This window comes from Lepisosteus oculatus, chromosome 9, assembly GCF_040954835.1.
Source record: "Lepisosteus oculatus isolate fLepOcu1 chromosome 9, fLepOcu1.hap2, whole genome shotgun sequence".
Taxonomy (NCBI): Eukaryota; Metazoa; Chordata; class Actinopteri; order Semionotiformes; family Lepisosteidae; genus Lepisosteus; species Lepisosteus oculatus.
In genome coordinates this window covers 2,016,642-2,036,209 of record NC_090704.1, presented here as the reverse complement: position 1 = coordinate 2,036,209, position 19,568 = coordinate 2,016,642, and the positions used below count along the sequence as shown (strand labels likewise).

Sequence of the window (19,568 nt, the reverse complement as noted above, 5' to 3'; positions counted from 1 at the left end):
AACTGAATGCTTGGGTTTATGGCCCAAAAAAAAAAGGTGGATTTCAAATCCAGGGAAGTTACCTTCACCATTTATATCGCACTATCAAGGCTTCGTTTAGCTTGCGGTGCTCAGTTTCGGTTACCATAATACCTCCAGCCAATTACAGCATTGGAGCAGCTGGCAGGATGGTGCCCTGCTCTCGAGAAGAGTTACGAGCAAGAAGCCGTTTGGCCCATTTAACTTGTGCGGCGGTGCAAACGAAGTGTTATTAGACCGATGCCCTTCCAAGAGCTCTGCTGTCAGATGGTTTATTGCAGGCCTCTCTCACCAGCATCTTAACGCTCTTTACTGGACAGTGCTGGCTCGCTGCCCACCTGTTGCCGCGCTCGCTGCCAAGCCAGAGGAAGAACTGTTCTGCTCCCACGTGGGGAAAAGCACACTTGCAGCTGGGCTTGACCGAAGTGATGAGCCAAGCTGAACGCAACGCTGACCTGACTGTCTGCTTCACCACAGACGGCAGATAAACTTGGTTACAACGAACAGCTTTGTGCAGCATTTTCTGGGAAATGCAAGTCCTCCCTTTCTTTCTCAGAAGGGATCTGCCAATTATTTCTTCTCAAGTTCCAGGATCGTCCAGAAAGAGCTAGCCAAGCTACTGCGCACTGAACACTGACACAGCACTTGACACAGCATTTAAAAAAAACTAAAAAGGTTTTAACACTTTGTATATTGCCATACACACGTGTGCTTTTAATTTATTTCAAAAAACCTGAATCAGACAAAGATGTTACTGGAACATTTCCTGGAAAAGTGCAGGACAGACAGAATTAAACCTGGCAAACCTACACCAGCTGCAGCTCACAGTGCTGGATGGGGCAAGAGGAATAAAAGACAACTGCTGTGGTCCACGAGCTCAGGTGACGAGCTCTAAAATGCAGCCACACGTCAGACTCGGTGCAAGGATGTCAGATTTTACAGCTCCAACGGCAGGCCTGGTGCTGAAAAACTGTGCCAAAGGGCGAAGGGCTGGGATACAGAGACCAGCGCTCATGGTTTGAAAGCATTGCACAACGGAAGTATTCACAGGATACTGTGCACGCTGGAAATCATAAAGCTCCCATTTGCTTTAATCAGCTCCCTCCCGTTTGAACAGGAACAAATATATTACCACTTCCTTGACCTAGCTGAAGCTAAATGATTAAAGATGTGCCGTGAAAATGGCAACTGGACAGGAAGAACGAGCTGAGGTTTGGCAAAGGTGAGGACGCACGAGAGACAGCGACAGGAAAAAGATCAGATCACTTTATTGGCCATATACAATTTCTTGTGTTAGGAATTTGTCTTTTCGCATACTCCATCCTGCTTTCCATGAGACACACAGACAGGGAGAGAAGCTGGGGGTCAGAGCGCAGGGTCAGCCATTTATACGGCACCCCTGGAGCATCTGGGGTTAAGGGGCCTTGCTCAGGGGCCCAACGTAGTAGGATTCCTCTGCCGGCCGCGGGATACGAACCGGCAACCTTCCAGCCACAGATCCTGAGCCACAGAGCCACCACTTCGCCCCAGCTCCAGCATGCAAGGCTAGACCCCTCAAAACAGTGGTGAACGCTCCACATCGGTACAGATGTTGCTTACTTAAGAGTTTTCAGAACCCCCAAAAAAGCCTGCTCGAGCTGCACGTTTTGTGGTCTGCTTCTCTGCAGCAGACTGTAGGTCACCGAGTCTGAGCTAGAACACTAACCAAAGGCCATAATATCTCATGCCATTTCCCTCAGCTCATCCCTCCTCCTCCTTGAAACAGTTTTTATGGTCAGAAAAACTACTAAAACCTAACATAGGACTACTGTTTGCCTGTGAACAGCTGAAACTCCTGGGCACGTTTCTCCAGTGTGCAGGACAGAACAGTATAGGGCCCGTTCCGGTCTCTTTGGCCTCAAGAGGCGTGCATCTTCACTATGGCACCCACTCCCCCGTCCTGAATTATCACCCCTGTGGGCAGGACTTGATTTTCATGCTTAGAGGTTCCCTCTACAAAATTTACAAACAGAAGTATGTTTCCTCCCAAGCATGGCAAAAACGACAAAAAAATAACATCAGTCTTGAGGACAGGCTTATTTCAATGGTGCAAAAAAGCCTAGCTTGAATTGGTAACTGTTTATGTTAGACAAGGAAGCTGGTAAGAAAATCATTATCCTTTTGTTCCACAGCAACATCAATGAAAGATAATTTTACTATAATTACCAAAGGTGCAGTTTTAAACTTTCCCGGGGACAGAAGCAGTAAAAAATACTTAATTAAGAGTAAAATAAAGCAAACTGCCTTCCTAAAAAACTAAGCAAATATGCACCGCCAAAAAAAAAAATCTTGATGATAAAGAAATGAACAAAGTATAAATTTCAATCTTTTTCAGATCTTCACTCCAAGCCTTTGAAGCTCAAAACGAGCCCCTTTGCTGCTGCAACTTGTCCGGGCCTTGTCCCCCCCCCGATACCATGAGGGGCACAGCAAAATCCTACGGTTTACTGGTGCCGACGCCATGGATCAATACTGGAAAGGGCTCCTTGAGTAGACCGGGTGAACAATTCCACATGTGCCGGAATATCCCATAATGCCGGCACGCTCATAATGACAGTGGTTACAGCACAGGGAGAAGGATATGCCGAGATTCGTTTCCTCCACGGTGCTGTAAGGTGTGCTCAGGGCCGCATGTCTCCCACTCTGTTCCAGGCAGGGATGTCTGGTGAGTATTTTGTGGTTATGACATTGGTTTTGGAACCTTCTGAATTGATTTGCCAACTTCCTACGTCTTTTGATCTGGTGGTCCCAGTCTCGGCAATGTCGCTCCTTAAATAAGTCTGTGTTCCCAGGCAGGAAAACCACAGCTAGACCACCTAGGCAGCTCAGAGATGATGAAGTACTGTGTTAACATTTTGCACATCAGAGAAAACACAATGCTGCTAGAAGCAAGGAGACCACCTTGCGCAGAGCTTTTTAAAGCAGGAAATAAACCTAAAAAAGCATCTACAAACCTTTAATTTGCCATGCAGCATATTCTGCCATTCAGTGCTATTAAGAAGGTTTTACAAGATTCAATTTCACCTTATTTACAATAATAAAGTATGTTTAAGCATATTATTATCCCTCTTTAAAGGAGGGAAAAGCTGTATGCATAACGCTGTTTTGACAAAATGAAACAGAAGTCAAAACAGTAATAAAACTATTTGAAACGTTTTTTTTTAAAGTCTGGTTAACTAATTGCCCTTAAGGCATAAACCTTCAACTGCAGAGTTGCACATGCTGAGCACAGCGCATTTCAATGCGCAAAATATGCCGTATGCAAGCTCCAACTGTGAGAAACTCAACTGTGAAAGAGCAACCATGAGATCTCCCAGATTTTCTCATGCCCAGACGTGGGTGACCTCTCAGTAAGGACACTCAGGAGATCCCTTATCTGACTATTAACCTCACTATCTCTTCCAACATCCCTTAGCAACAGGAAGTCTTGACCACTAGTGTGAAGAAACAATGCCACTGGCATCTGGTTCTACAATACACCTTGAGCAGTGAAAAGAATTCGTGACCCCGCTGTGACAGACCTGTGCACTGACAGCAGAAACCATTAAATGCAAATGGCAAACATTTACACATCACCCCTGCAATTATACAAAGTTTAATGGTCAGTCTCACCGACCACCTCATTAGCACTAATCTAAAACTGACCTGATCTCGCAGTAATGCAGTAACTATAGTAAATATGGTAACTCCAAAAAATGGAAGAAAATTCGATTGTGAGGGATAACCATGGCAGCAACCAACCCAGAAAGCCAGGTTTTCAAATCCTGTTATTCCTGGAAACTTTTCATATCATGTCTTTTAAAAATGCTGGAATCTCATCCCTGTGAGATTGTGCGATTAATTGCACCCCCTGTGCGGTAATGGAGTGCAAATGAGCAACATCTTTTAAGCGCTCCAGGAAATTGTTTCTTCATGCATATGTTTTAAGAATTTAAAAAGGAGTCCGGAATTGTTTTAAAAGCTGTACGAGGGGTTTCCACAGCACAATGCTAGTCAAGCACGGGCTTGTCATTGGAACCTGATCGAATACGGTAGCCACGCAATAACTTTGGTTCTAATTATTAAATCACAGCTCTGTTAATAACAATTAAGCTTCAGAACTCTCTGTACAGATGCAGGACCACCTCACAGATCCCACAGAGGTGAGAATGTGGAGTTGGCATCCAAAGGATGCACTTTGATGCAAAGTTTAAAGCGCACATAAAAATCCCTTCTTTTAAATTTTCTAAAGAATCGACAGGCTGGTGTCTGAAGAAGGTGAACGAGAATCTTTGCAATGCCGTTTTGTTTTCTTTGACAGTTCTCGAAGCTGCCAAGGCTAAGTCAGTGAATCTACTGCAAGCAAAAAAACTCGGCAAGCAGATTAGTCAAGCTGTAGGCATGTCTCCTGTCTGTGTTATCAAAGGCTCCGAGGTGGGTGGAAAAGAGGGGGAAAAAGAGCAGAAAAAAGTTTTTCATCCAGACCTACTGTGGGGCAGAACCCATGTGTGTGAGCAGTTCTGTGGGTATTACGCTTTTTTTTTGATCTTGTAGGGGCTGGCCGACAACAGGCTCATGACTCCTGCCCAAGCATAACAAAACGCCGGCGCACAGCTCCCAGAGAAAGAAAGAAAAAAAAAAACTCCAGACTCGGATCACTCACTTCCTCCGTTTTTCATTTCATGTCTCCTCGTACGTCCTGCAGGAGGAAGGTAAGGAGCTTCTGAAGATTAAAGCCACTTTCAAGTGCACCGGCCCTCTGTGTAACTCACCATCTGCACCGTGGGCAAGGAGGTGAAGAACAAATAACACAGTCAGAACGGAGGCCTGATCAGAAACTGCTTCGGCATTTACAGGGCTTTATAAAACCTGAAGCTGGAACTTTCTGACAAATAAAGGACAGGAAGTGAAACAGCCCATTAGCCATCTAGTATCCACATTGGCACAGAGTCAGGCAGGCCAGATGAGGGCCTAACCGGCTGCTTCCATTTGTACACACTTGCAAAAGTACACAAACATGCTCCAGGTGGACTGATTTGACTCTGAGCAGGCCAGGGAATGCTGCTCTAATTGAACGCAGAGCCTGCTCTGCTTTCCTGCTCTCGTTGTGGGCACTGCTTCCGGCAACGGAGCTGGTGCTCCGAGTCTGCCACTCTCCTCCGGGAACCGGCTGTCCGAGCGCGTCGATGTACATACGGCGAAGCCCGCGGAGAAATTCCATGCCAGGTTTTGCCACCCGAGATCTCGGAGACAGAACTCGAGTTTATTTTACCGGCACAATGAAATCGGGATGCTGGACAGGAGCATTTTTCATTCACTCCCCCCTTAAAGTAAAAGGCGAATTAAGATCTGGTGCCCCTGTCGTCCATCTTATCTGTATTTCAAAGCCGATTTTACAGAGATAACAGTTCTTTCTCCGTCTATATTTCCCCCCTGCTTCCAGTTTTTTTCCAGGCATCAGCACGCTCGCTTTTCCATACCTGCTGCACACGCAGGACAGCAGACCAAGGTGCACCCGGGGGCGCCACACACTCGTCTAAACCTCCTGCGTGTCCGCGCTGAATGGGCGACGACATAGGGCCTAGAGGGAGACTGCAGCTTAAAACGGACAACAGCCCACCCTGCTTTTGTATTCACCTTTGTCTTCACCCTGTTTTAAAAATCTAAAATAAACACATATATAGTGAACACATATTTGTGTTCAATTAAAATTACGTGCCCTGTTAGGAGACCCTTGGCTCAGGGTTCAGCACTCCTGTCTAAGCCAGTTACTGAGTTACTTGTATAACACATGAGGTCACACTGCCCCCACCATGCAGGAGACCTCTACTTTCACACACCGAAACGCACTGGATTCTGTTCTGAAGTCTCTCTCACTGCCGTCGGCACCTCTCCACCTCCTCATTGTTGTTTTTTTTTTGCAGAAAGCCCGCCTTTCAAAAGATGAGTTTAAACTGGCGCGAGATCAATGGGCACTATCAAAGAGCGCCAGCCCTTCTCGTTTTTCAGTGGCGTTTCAATATCCACGAAGCCCACATGCCTCGATTAACCCCTGTCCTCTGATGGGTCAGGAAGTGCACATCGTTTTCAACACAAACGTTTCCTAGGGGGTTATCTGTGGGATCTTTCTCTCACTGTGTGTGGTATGTTCCTGGTTTGGCCTGCAGCCTCTCTTGAACAGTACTGCCATTTTCACTGGCTCAGGTTTAACAATCGCCACCATGAGCGCGAGCTGACTAATCGTCAAGTTTGGATGAACAAATGAACCCTGCATCTTTCACCTGGAGCTGTATCTTAACACTTTACAATAGCCTCCTTTTATGCTTCACAATGCCCTGTTTGTGCCACTGTTGCTTTAAGTTGCCACCTGAGCCAGCAGTTTTGGAGATGCACGTATTTGTACACTGTCTGCCAGTAGACATTTGAAGCAATAGGTATTTAATTTCACAGCAACAGCAGAAACAGAAAAGTTTCAAATCACATTATAATGTAATCTGACAGTTGCTTTTGTCTGCTCCTTTTGATTGTTACCAAGTTATTTAATTCTATCAACAGCACAGGGAGTTCCTGCACAAACATGAACCACCACTTGTTTTTAAAATTAAGCACAATCGGTTTCATTTAGAAGCTAATTGAACTTTCAGCTCTTGAAAGACACCTGCCAGAAGAAAAAGATTAATCGCATTTCGCTCCTAGGAGCTCCTAGTGCTGTTTTTTCATGCCTTTCACAAACATCCAGACTATATGCATGAACATTTAGGAAGTTCTTCACTTCCGTTCTTCTGGAGGTTAACTACAAGTCACTGTTTGAACAAGTTACTGGAATGTTACGTAGCTACTCTGTGCTGGGACACTGCTCTGTGTGTAAAGACTGGGACTACAGTTTCAATTTCCTGTTGTGTAACAGCGTAACCTGAACCATGACCTCCCTGATGACTGCTTTTGTTTTCAGCAGCAAAGACTGTGTAATGCTACTCTATAACACTGTGAGCACGTTATACCCACAGACTCTGGTCTATCACAGTGGAGACAGCTGAGGTAATTTGCTCAGCTCCCCAGAGGGATCAAGAAGGTGCCAAAAGCTAAATATCCAACTCCCACAGCATTAGAGGAGCCCTTCCAATTCTGACTGGCTCTATATAACAACCAAGAATCCAGTGGTCCAATAGAGCAGTGCTTCCCTGTCTAGACTGCCGACTAGACTGAACTCATTTCAGAGGAATCCTGCAAACCCACAAGACTTATAATTATAAATGGCAATTTGTCTGTTTTCAGGACCGGTGCAGACTTCTCTGATTGAGAATGTCTTTATCCATGCTGCAGCATTCCCTTTTGTTAACATCTACTTTACAGTTAAAATGCACAGTGCTGACTCATGCCCGAATTGTGCATCTGAAATCTGTCTGTCTTCAGTCCACCTGGCCCAGTGAGGGTCGTGCTTGCATGGGGAATATTTGAGCAAAAGTACCGAGACATGCTTAATAAGAAAACTCATGTCCAAGATCATTCAATGCAAAGGTGTGCCGTCATTTTCTTTCAGCAATACAACGAGGCATTCATTAAGCATGTGAAAAACCATAAACTTTTGCACAAAACCCTCTCCAAATGATTCCAAAAACTCTCCATTAAAAACCCCCAGTGCAAGTTGGCCAAAGACATGCAGAAGAACACAACAGCAAAAAGAATTTGGAAGAGAGATCTCCTCTGCTCCGTTTTATATACTGGTGGACACAAAGCATTATAATGCTTTCTGAATTTTGTGATTTTGTAGAATTCATTATAGCTCTGCACACTTTTACAAAAACAGAACCTTAAATTTACAATGGCATATTATTCGTGCATCAGCTAAGAACCTTCACTGGGTGATGTATAGAAGCTCTGAAACTCTTTGAACGTGAAACTATAATAGTTGATCAAAAAATTGATCTGCAGCTCGAACACAACTTGAAATGCTGTTTTCTGTATGCTCCAAAAAAGAACAGACCTCACCCCATTTCTGCACGACAGCCGTCTTCACTTGTTGCACGCCAACAAATGCACAATGAAAACCTTGTCACACTGTTACCTTGGATATGCCACGTGTAAGCAGAACCTCTCCCCTTATCAGAGTCCCATCAAGGACACATTTCTCGGTCATTTCCCACTTTCACCCACTAACAGATACCACAATACCTGAGCTAAATACAGGTGCAATAATTCATTACTCTTGTTTACACAAAATATTGTTTTTGGTAAGGCAGCCAGTCGGAGATGCACTTGATTTCTGAGTGTGGTTCTCAACAGGTAGGAACATGAAATGCACAATTAGCTGACTTCTCCTTCAAAGCTCCTTCAAAGCTTTTGTCTGCAAAACAAAAAAAGGATCTCAGAGGCACAATTTGTCATGCTTTCATTAACTGCCTGCACAATGTCTTTGTGAACAGTTAAAAAAACTCATTCACTTGCCAAAACAGCACAAAGGCTAACTACACACAAATTCACAAATAACACAAATTTGACCCTCTTGCAGTCTAACATCACTTTATATTAGCAGTGAGCACTGTCCTAGGCTCCAAAGTGTTTCAGTACAACCGCAGTTCATCGAATTACAGTCCATTCGCTTGCATTTTTTTCTTGCGCAATCCCAAATGAATTGATCCACCCAATTTAGAAACGGTAAAGCCCTCTGGAGGTTCTGCTGAGACTCATCCAGGCAGGCAGAAGGGTACCAACACAGAAACCTGTAGCTCCCATGCAGTAAACCACCGTGCATTGTACTGTACTTGACGCAATAAAACTAGAAAAATGCAAGCACAGAATTCCTCCTTGTACTGCCTAGTTTCAGCTGAACACCTAAAAAGCTCCACATCCAAAAATAGTTGAAATGCCATTCGATGTGATTTGTACAACTGACTAATTAATTCATATTCAGTTCAGTTTATTTGTCACAATCTGTTTGTTCATCTGATGATTGCAATCACAATCGCAATGAAACGCTTAAATTATATCGGCGGCATTTCTGTTCAAGCGCAGGGAGTGTAGCTGTGCAACACGCAAGCGCTTCTGACAAACAAAATACTGAAAAGGCCAGCCGGGTCACTGCAAATTCCTTCGCACGATTCCTCATACGCACGTTTTAAAGATTCTTAAAGGAGGAGCTGTGCCTCGCATGTTTAAGAGCAGTGCAAGGCAAACACAGATAATCCTCCCAAGCCCAGCAGGAGGAATCCAAGGAGGGTCATAAACAGAACAGCCAAACTACCAGAGACAAAGGCAGCAAGGAAAGGAAACCACAAGCATTGCACTGAGAGTAGAGGCATGAGAAACCATCTTTACTATCGAGACCGGAATGTGAACAAGTACTCTCACTGGGGGGGGATATCTAGTTCCCATGAAGTTTTAACAATTGTAAAGCTGTCACCCAGCACCGTCTAGAATGACATGTTCACATCACCTCTGAAGCAGCCTCCCCTACAGACGAAGAAAACAGGAAAAAGCTGCATGCCGCAGTACCCTCCGCTTAAAGTGCAAGAAAGTCCGCAGATATGTTTTGATAGAACATTTGGCGACGAACAATTTCTCACACGAATCATGAATCTGCTGTTGAGGGAAAAATAACAAAGCACATGAAAGTCACTGAGATTCTTAGAAAGAAAAGCACTTCCACTGACCACAAGCCAAGATTTTAGCAGACTGTACTCCTCAATGAGATTTCAAGCACTAACCTCATATGACATAGCCCATCCCCATGCATCACGCATTGCTTGAGCAATATTTCCTGAGAACACTAAAAAAAATAAATGCTATAGATCATAATGACACATCTACTATAAACATTATGTAGATTAACAGCAGGAGAAAATACAAAGAATTTGCACTGTCCTCTTTATTGCACTGGAAATATTCAAATTAAATATTGTAAACAAAAAACCTAATGAGCAAGAATCTGAGGTAAAATATACATTATACATTCTATCCTGCATGGAATTAACTTGTTCCGTAAAACGTTTAGACATATCTTAACAGAGAAGAATTCTACCAAAGAAGAACAAATGCGAGATTTACAAACTTTTATATATTTTGTTAAACTTCCACCTGTGTGCGGAAGCCTACTTGAGTGACCTGCCCAGAGGACAGGCCACTTGTCTTCCGAGTGGAGCTCTGGGATAATTAAGGACCCGTGTCCTCCCGCCTTGCCCCAGGGCTGGATGGGCCGTACTGAAGGGTCTCTTCTCTGTCATCACACAGTTCACCCACATTACTGCCCTGTCTGCCAGCAAGTCAATCCTGTGCAAAGCCTCTGCAAACAGGTTTTCAGAGCGCAATGCCTTCCGGGTGTGAGGTCAAGATGCTCTGACAAGGGAGGCGTCCAGTTTTCTGTTACTTGATGCTGCAGCAGACGTATATTACTGTGCAGCAGCCTGTAGTTAGCTCGCTCTCTAGACCAAATATGCCATTAGCCTTTCGTTCTGTCTACATCGGCTTAAACGGTATCTCTCCAAGCTGCATGAAATCTACTGTATAAATCTGCGCACATGCAAATTCGTAAAAGCAGCACCGCAACAGCATCGCAAAATCTATTCGATATATTCCCACGTGCTCCCTTGCAGCCACCGTGAAAACCGCAGCCCAGCAGGTCACAGCAGGTCATCCAGGTGGGGCGGATCCCCATCACCTGGGAAGTGCTTTGAGTGGAGTGCCCAGAGAAGCGCTACATAAGCGTAAGGCATTATTATTATAACATAAGCTATTCCATGGATGCAATGTTACCCCAGGGCCGCTCCAGAAGATGGTTTTTCGGTAAGTGTGTGTGTGGGGGAGAATTGCCAAGTTATTGCATAAACCAGAAGCGGCCACGGCATACAGGGAATCAATCATTCGATACACAGTCACGGATATAGTTGTAGCACAACAGCAAAACAACAACAATTCACCTAGACACTGAAGCCAAGGCAGCTCAGTACCCCACAGTGGAGCGAAGCTGTCGGGCCCTCCTGCTGCCGGAGAGCCCTGTGCTCAGCAACGGCCCACCGGCGGCCGGGGCCGGACTGCCACGCGGGCGGCCGGGCACGTGTTCGGCACCCTGCAGAGGGTCAGCAGGACTCCCTGTCCTTTAAAGCCAACCTTTCGACTGCCCTCAGCTGAGGCCTGGTGGAGGCGAGGCCTGTCACGCGAGAATCCCACCCCTCTCCCAACGCACAATCCAGCTGGGAATGGCCACAGTGCACAGTGGGGGGTGGGGTGGGGTGGGGGGGGCAATTCAGGGGAAATGAGCAGCGTGGCAGTCCCGCAGCGTCCCGCCACACCGCCAGACTGAGCCGTGTGGGACAGCAGTCGTAGCGGCGGGAGAGGCCTTCCGCGATGAGAACTGGCTCTCGAAAGGCAGGCACAACAAATTAAATTGCGGGGGGGGGGGGGGTGGGAGGTGTTTGGGGCTGCCCATCAGGATCCTCCCCACTGCTTCAGTAACTAGAAAAAAAAACCTAAAAAGAAATGTAAGCCATTACTGAGTCCTTAAAACAGCTCTGCCTCTAGTAGCAGCTACAGGGTTACCTGCCCTACAGCTTCTTCCTGCGAATCCTTAAAGTTGAGCGTTCTTTAACTGTTGTGCCTGATGCTGCTATTTTGCATTTAAGTTGGCATTTCCTTAATGTCTTTGTGTATTGGAGCATACCTGTACATGCAAATTAGCATTTCATTGCACTCGTGCACATGACAAACTAATCACTGAAATGCAGGACGGTCCGCATGTGGTCCTCCAACCACAACAGCACCTCACTTCAAGGTCCTATTTTATAGGGATTTTGTTCAGATTTTACTTTTGCTCCTCATGCCCTTTAGGCTACAGCATGTTTTGGGATTTACCCCAGCAACCCAAAACCCATCCTGCATTTGCAAGAAATAAAAAGCAATTCTAGACGACCACCTTCACGAAAGCAGGAAAGCATGCCAGAATGATCTAGTCCTAAAAATCTTTAATGTGTGTGGTAAGGGGAAGCTAAATGAAATCACCACAGTGCTCCTGATCTTTCCATATAAGGCCTTTCACTGCGTATTGCTGAAGCCAGCTCCTCTGTATGCAGGGGAAAGGCCTTGTCACAGTCACCTGACTGTCATCCTGCTCTGTTCTCTGCCCAGGCTGATGAAATCACTGCTAATTGGAGGGGGCTGACTGCTAGCCTCCAGTAATGCTGGTGATCTCATTTTCAGGAAATTCCTCCCGTATCACACAATTACTCGGCGCAACAGGACCGGGCGCAGAGAACAATCCTCAGCTGTAGCAGGCCATGAATATTCAGGAGGGTCAGTATTGCAGAGAAAAGACTTTGGAACTGAAGGAAGGTTACGGGCACAATTCTCCCCTCTTTCTGGATGTGACATGCAGCTCTCATTTCCTGGTAAGGAAAAGGGCAACGCATGAGCTCACCGATCCACCTGACTACTCTAATAGAAACACACTCATTTGACACTTTCCAGAGAATAAAGTAAAGAACACACGCTAGCACAGCGTGGCACACAAAAACAATGCTGAAAACTTTTCATGTCGTACATCTAGTAAAAGGTCAGAACGCAAGCCCACTGCAAAACTCCTCTGGTTTAACAGAAGTTAAGACTCCGCGGGATGTGTTTTTAAAAAAAAAAGAGCACTTCCGCTCATTCAGCCTCACGCTGTGGTGGATGACATGCAGGCATTTCAATATGCAATTTTAAAGATGCTATCACATGCATGATGAACCTGAGGATACATTTTAGGTCTTAAATCGGAAGAGGCAGCTTAATTTTTAAGTGCCTTCCTATAAATGTGAACATTTCCTGACAGCATGCTGGTGGTACATGTGCGTGCTTGGTCTTTCCACGGGGGAAGTACAAGGGGGTCTGACGGCTCATTAATTGATTACAACAGTGGCAACCTGATCCAACGTCAACATCGCCAATAAAGACAAAGCAAGATTTACGTAAGCAGGACTGAGCACCAAAGTTCAAAAAGCTCATATCCTGGTTTACGCCTTTGAACACTGTTCTGAAAAAACAAGACAAAAGGCTTGCTGGTAACGCTGACTAAACAAGGAATCCCGCTGTATGTAGGCCTCTCCTAACAACTGAAAGCAAATAGCAGCACACAAAGCTCTGCAGACGCAAAGGCTGTGGAGTTTATTTTTCCCCACAGAGTGCAGTTGTTTCACAGAACTTTCCCTCAATGCATTATTACGTCAGCCTCTGCACAGCTCTGAAATCTTTCCGCTTCTGTAACCCGCCAAGATGAAAATGACATTTCTAAGAGTCACACGCCACCGTCTTTCAGAAATGATTCCCTTTCCAGGGCCTGGGATTAATCGTGCATCTCCCTTTTATCTGGGTGCTGTTGTATAACTGTTTCTTCAGCCTCGTGCCTGGGACAAAATTCCTCTAGTGTTCCTTGGAATCATTTGCATTAGTAGGACTGATTATGGAAATTGCTCTAATTCCACTAAAGGAGGAACAAAGTCTGCTGATACTTGCTATCTCTGGTACAATAATGCAAAATCCTGCACTCTACAATGACCCAAACTCCACCCCACTTTTTGAACACGGCTTTGGGTGTTTTCACTTACCAAGACGTGCAGTAAGACCTAGCAATTTCACCAATAAAAAGTAAACAGCAATTGAGAACCTTCTTTGCTGACTCCCCACAGCAGAAGGCTGACATCAACATGTTTGACTGGTTTAAGTTTTTTGTTTAGATGCACCTTTGCAGATGGATAAAGCTAATGAAATAATACTAATTAAATACTGATTCGATGATTACCAATTTACCCTCTGTGCACACCGAAGTCGCCCTTGCGTGAACTCCAGGAAAAAATAAATAAATCAAGAACAAATATTAAGTTTATTTCTACTTCAAATAATTTGCTGCATAAGAGATCACTGGGGCTCTTCACAGATGGCCAGGTTATGGGTTCAATTCAAACTTGTTTTGTCAAAAAAAAATTGATTCTGAAGGCAATATTAAAAGCTTCCTTAACAATGGAGTAGTTCATAAATTCAACAGTTCTGTAAAAAGAACAATAAAAAAGACCTTGTCAGCACTCTGGACTTGACCACCGTCTTCCACTTCTCATCCTCTTTACAATGAACTACAAAATCAAGACGAGATCCCACCACTTGTTTGGCAATAACAATAGATTCCCATGACTATTAGCTGTTGCTCAGTACAGTAGATGATGGGAATGGCTGCACAGAAAAGCTGCTTAGTGGGCTCAGTGGGCAGGTTTCCACTCCACCACCAGGCCAACATCCTGCCCAAGAAACAAAACAGCGGATAAGCAACGAGGAAAACGATTCTGTCTGCGGATGGGAAGCAGCACAGCCCGATGTTCTCTTTGTCACACTGCCATGGGAGGGACACAGCGCGTCTGCAGACCAGAAGCTGAAGAAAATCTGTATTTGCACAGTCAGGCTTGAGCCCATATGTACAGTGTTGCAACATAAAAAAAAAAATCCCCAGGCTGGCGTGCCAGCGTGCCAGAGCTGGCTGGGAATCAGGTGGACAGCCCCAGACGGGAGCTGAGGGTCTTAAATAGCAGACGGGTGTTCCGGGATACAGGATGAGAACAGAGCAGAAACATAAATGATTACGTGTGCCAGCTCTGAGCTGCAGACAGCCACCACAGCTGTAGTCCCTGAGAGGAAGCCAATTTGCATTAGCAGTGTCAATTCAGCCCCTAAATGATAAGTATTTCGTTGCAAATGACAAGCATTTAATTGCACTTGTGCACATGACAAATAACCTGAACCTCAGTGTCCCCCGGAAGCAGAGTCTCCTCCAAGCCAACAGCAGGTCTCCTCACAGCCCTTAGCCAGGCTGCAGGGTAGCCCCCAACACCTAGGGACTGAACCGAGATCACTCTCCACTCCTCCCATAGAGTGGTTTGCTCTTCAACCAGCATGTTCTCAAGGCACTTCTGAGTGGCCTCTCAGCAGGTGCAAGGTTTTAATTCTTCTTTCTGTGTGCAGGGAGATGGCTGCGAGTACAGCACTGATATACTGAAGGGCTCTTACAGGAGCAACTTCAGTGAAGTACCCCTGACGTGCAAGCAGAGTCCTAACCAGGACCTGAACCCCAGTCCTTTCCAGTCCAGAGTCCTAACCACGCCTCCACACTGTAACCTAATGCAAGGTGTCCTGTTCGCGTTTGCCATTTCACCCTCCGAAGCAGCCTTTGGATAATATGTTAATTCGACCCTACACCAGCGTGACTCCCAGCAAGGGCTTGCGAAATTTCTACTCCAGTTCTGGCATCATCTACGATTAATGAGAAACACTTACAAGAAAGATGACATTCATTATATGTCAAGAGGTCTACACTTAAGCTCTTGCCCCAGGTGTGGGGATTCCTCCTCTTAAACTGTAGGCTTCCTCTATTCATTAAATGTCATACTGACCTGCACAGATACAGTGGCGATAATTATGATTTAAGTTTAAAAAAAGAAAAGTTGAAAGCTGAAAGAAATAGCTGGGTATAACAAATCCCAAACAAAAATAACAAATCCTACTAAAAAACTGAAAAGGCCTGATGGATCAAATGGCTTTGTCTCGCTTTCTAAGGAGTCGGTGCTGGAAAACATCAGCAGAACGAATGAAGACAAAAGGCACAGCATCAGTATTTCTGTCCCTCATTCTGCAGACAGCAGTGATGGCAGCTTATTAAAATGGAAGGGTAATATGCACCTTATCCAGAGCTTTGCGAGTAGCTATCTAACAAACTGCAATGATGTATTTCGTAACAAACTGTGAGGATTTGCCTGGCTTTTCACTACCATTGTTATGTATTACTACACTGTACATACATATAAAACACCTCCCTTCTTCAAATATTAAAAGACATTAAATAAAACCTAGGGCACCTTAATTAAAAAAGCATTATTAATCAAATGCTTTCAGCGGCTGGCCATAAAGTCAATACAGGAAACGACCCTTTTATGATACTTTTGATTGAAAAGCATTAAATCAAATGCTCTGCCAGCACCGCTGATGAACATAATGTACCTTATTGTCATGAGTGTCACAAGGTGGTGTTGTCATCCTGCGACATAATGCTATTGGCCTCTTGCTCGTACTGGGTTACAGAAGGTGTCAAAGTCCTTTTCCCAAGGAACGAAATGTCAAGTCAGTGAAATGACTCAGCAAAACATAAGCATATACTGGCTGCAACTTATTTTATCCCACTTTCTCTTTACAAAATCTTTTAGAGCTCAGCTTTTAAAAAAAACAAGCAAACAATTGTAACCAGTTACAATACCAGTTACCAGTATTGCCACTGCCTCAAAAACAATTTGGTTAAATAACAGTCCGGTCTGGTCTCGGAGGATGACATCACACTCACTCATCCATTATGGGACAACAAACACCCAGCTGATGGCATGCTCATTAGGTAATTTTAAACAAGTTTCATTGGTAATTTCAAATATTATGATATGCTATTGGCCCTCCCTACTATATTCCTAAAAGATTTTAGACTCAATGTCGGGTACATAGGGTTTCAGAATCTATGATCTCCCCCCTCCCATACACTGTATATGGCCAATAGCTAACCATGTTAACAAAAATATTTTTAGGAAAAAACCCTCAACATTTTCACTATTTTCATAAACTCATTATTTCACGGCGCCCTCTTGTTCAGACTAGTACCCTCATTTAGTACGAGCAAGCTTCGAGGAGCACTTGTTCATTTTCTGTCCATTCCTGAAGAAATGAGTTAAATGTTTGAATACCTAGGATGTAACCCCCCCCCATCAATCACCCTGCGTTCCCGACGATCTCCTCCACACTGGCAGTGTGCGCTCAGCAGGGCTCTGCGTCCCGCGGGAATTTACTCAAGGAGTCAAGGGGATAAGACAGCGCCAGCAGTTAAAATTATTTTTAATCTGTGCGCTGCTTCAATTTTCCGCGTCACAGGGAGATCCCGGCGCACTGGCAGTCTCAAACGGAGAGCCGCAGGGCTGTATCCATCGGCTCATCCTCATGCTGTCCGCCCATCACGCCAAGTTCCACCATCCATGTGTTCTGATCACTAGGCGGTTTTGCGCCTTGAGCAGCCACCTTTAAAGGCACTATATAAAATAACGTTTCTTATTATTTTGGCTTTGTTATCTAGAAGCATGCCAAGGCCATATTTAAGGTAATATCTGCCGAATAAGGCTGTCCCCCAGAGATCCTGAGGGCTCTTGGATCTGGCAACAGCAAAAGGTTTTCGGCCAACATTTAGATGAACGTCACCCCACACGTTACAGATAAAGGCACGTGAATGAACGTTCTTTGTACTTGAAACGGGCCAATCTTGGATAACATCAGCACAACGTGACTGTGTCTTTCTGGCGACTTGGGCCAGACAGCGTGAACAGCGCTCTCGCGGGAGACAGGACGGTTATCCGAAAGCTGTCAGGCATTTCAAGGCGGCTGCTTCTAAACGGGCCGCTTTCCCGGTTTTGCACAAATCTTCCCGACTGAGGAGACAAAGATCTGCACCGAGTTTCTGAACTTCTCGACTCTCAACCCAGCCCCCAGGTGCCAGCTGCTGAAGAGGAGGTACTGTATACACCTGCTGTTAAGCCTACAGATCAGTGGTGCAACTTCATTCCAGTATCAGGACACAATCAACACTTTAATCAAGAGAACACTGCAAACTGCTGGGACAAACCAATTTTCCTACATTTCGTTTGCGAATTTTCCTAGATCAGAATTTAATACGAGTTTTTAAAAAGCAGCAGCTCCTCTCAGCACACACATTAACTACACCCCGCTATTTCAACATCAGCGCCCACAAACCCATCTGCTACCAGTGCAGTGCCCACTGCAATCAGCATCACCGACGAGCAGTGAACACTAGATCCCACGTTTGGCTACTGTACAAAAATAGCTCAGTAAAACACCTGGTGATTTTTCACAGATGCGGTGATCATGAAGACACTTTTACAACAGCCCACTAATGGACTCCCCATTCAGCAGGTGCCACGATCCGGCAATTCAAAGTTGTTTGCGTTGCCTGCCTGTTCCAACACAAAGCTGTGAAAACCACAGTCTCGCACACAACCCGTGCCAGCCAGCAGTCTATTCGAAATGGCCGAAACCATTTAGAAACCGAGATCTATATTAAATGAACCTTATTAAGTTAAAGTATATAAAAAATAAAGCACTGCGAGAATCCTCACGAGGCCTAATGTGTGAGAACCCCCACCAGTGTCCGACTGAAAGACACACGTGGCTGGACGCACCTGGGAGAGATCACTATCGAGCAGGAGGAAAGCTCTCCAACGGCTCTTTCCCCCTGTGAAGCGGGGCAGCTTGGCGAGAATATCAGGAGAGGGGTGGCTGCCTGGATGCCATCCAAGGGAGAGAGGGAAAGGGCTGAAAAGAGATTGAGAGCTGTGACCCCTTTCCAGGGCCAGATGGTCGCCTGTTTGCTCCTACAGAAGACGCTCCAGAGGGACTCCTCTCAACAGAAAGCACGGGCTAATTAAGAGTTTTGGACGGAATAATTACCTGTATTTAATACCACCACAGACACCAGGAGAGCCAGACGTTTCAAAATGTGAAGCACACCAAGCCTCTCGACAACACACCTCGACTGTGTGCCCCCCAGTCAGCCCATTCCCATGCCCAGGCTGTTAAGTGGTACAATGGCTTTGTATAGCTACACCATTGTGGGCTGTCAATTCACTACTCCACTCCAACGTGAGACAGCTGGACAGGCGGGCTGCCACATCACAAGACTGTGATGGGAGAATATTAAAAGACTCATTCAGGTTCACAGTTTCATTCATCAAACTCCACTTACAACAGACCGTTCCTGAATAATCAAGCAAAGGCGTAACTCAGTGTTCAAGTATGTTCAATGTCTAGGCCTCCATATACAGTAGCAATTCATTTCAGTTCCATTACTGAAGCTGCAAAATTGCAAAAGTTCTGCTTCAGTACAGCAAGACACTATAGCACCAAAGCTATAGTGTACTTTAAAACACTCAACAATTAAAACAAATCACAAGACTGCTTACGCAACAAAAAAAACTCAGTGGTGTGCAAGGCTTGTTCTCCTAAGTTAAACGTTAAAAATGCTTCAATGTAGAGCAGCACCCGCATTCCAGCTGCCCTTGCACCTTGAACTGCGACACCTCTCTTGTGCATCATGTAAGATGCAAGCAGTTTCACATCTAGTGTAGAAAACAAATAAAACCAAGCGTTATGTTAAAAGACATTTCAAACATATCAGACAACCCCATCAAATTTTATCAGAAAAAAACATGAAAGAACCCAAGCCCACATCAAACCCAAGCATGTGAAAAATGTCCTGCCCACAAGCACAACTTAGGAACCTCAGTAGAGTGAATGAAAGAGCTGTGTACTGAAAACCACAAACTATTAAATATTTTTTAAAAAATATTCTAGAGCATTCCACAATCCTCAAAATATCCAGATATTTTTACAACCTAGCAAATCTCTTTCTTCTGATTCCTTCCAATACCTTTTCTAAAATCACTGCCAAGTGTTTTTCCGAGGACTGCAACCTTAGCACAGTC

At 45.0% G+C, this 19,568-nt stretch overlaps 1 protein-coding gene across 6 annotated transcripts in view; it reads right to left on the bottom strand.

Annotated features, from left to right (window-relative positions):
* Positions 1 to 19,568, bottom strand: part of LOC107078345 (guanine nucleotide-binding protein G(I)/G(S)/G(O) subunit gamma-12-like) — a 59,253-nt gene that overhangs the window by 8,172 nt on the left and 31,513 nt on the right. The gene's annotated exons all lie outside the window — the stretch shown is intronic.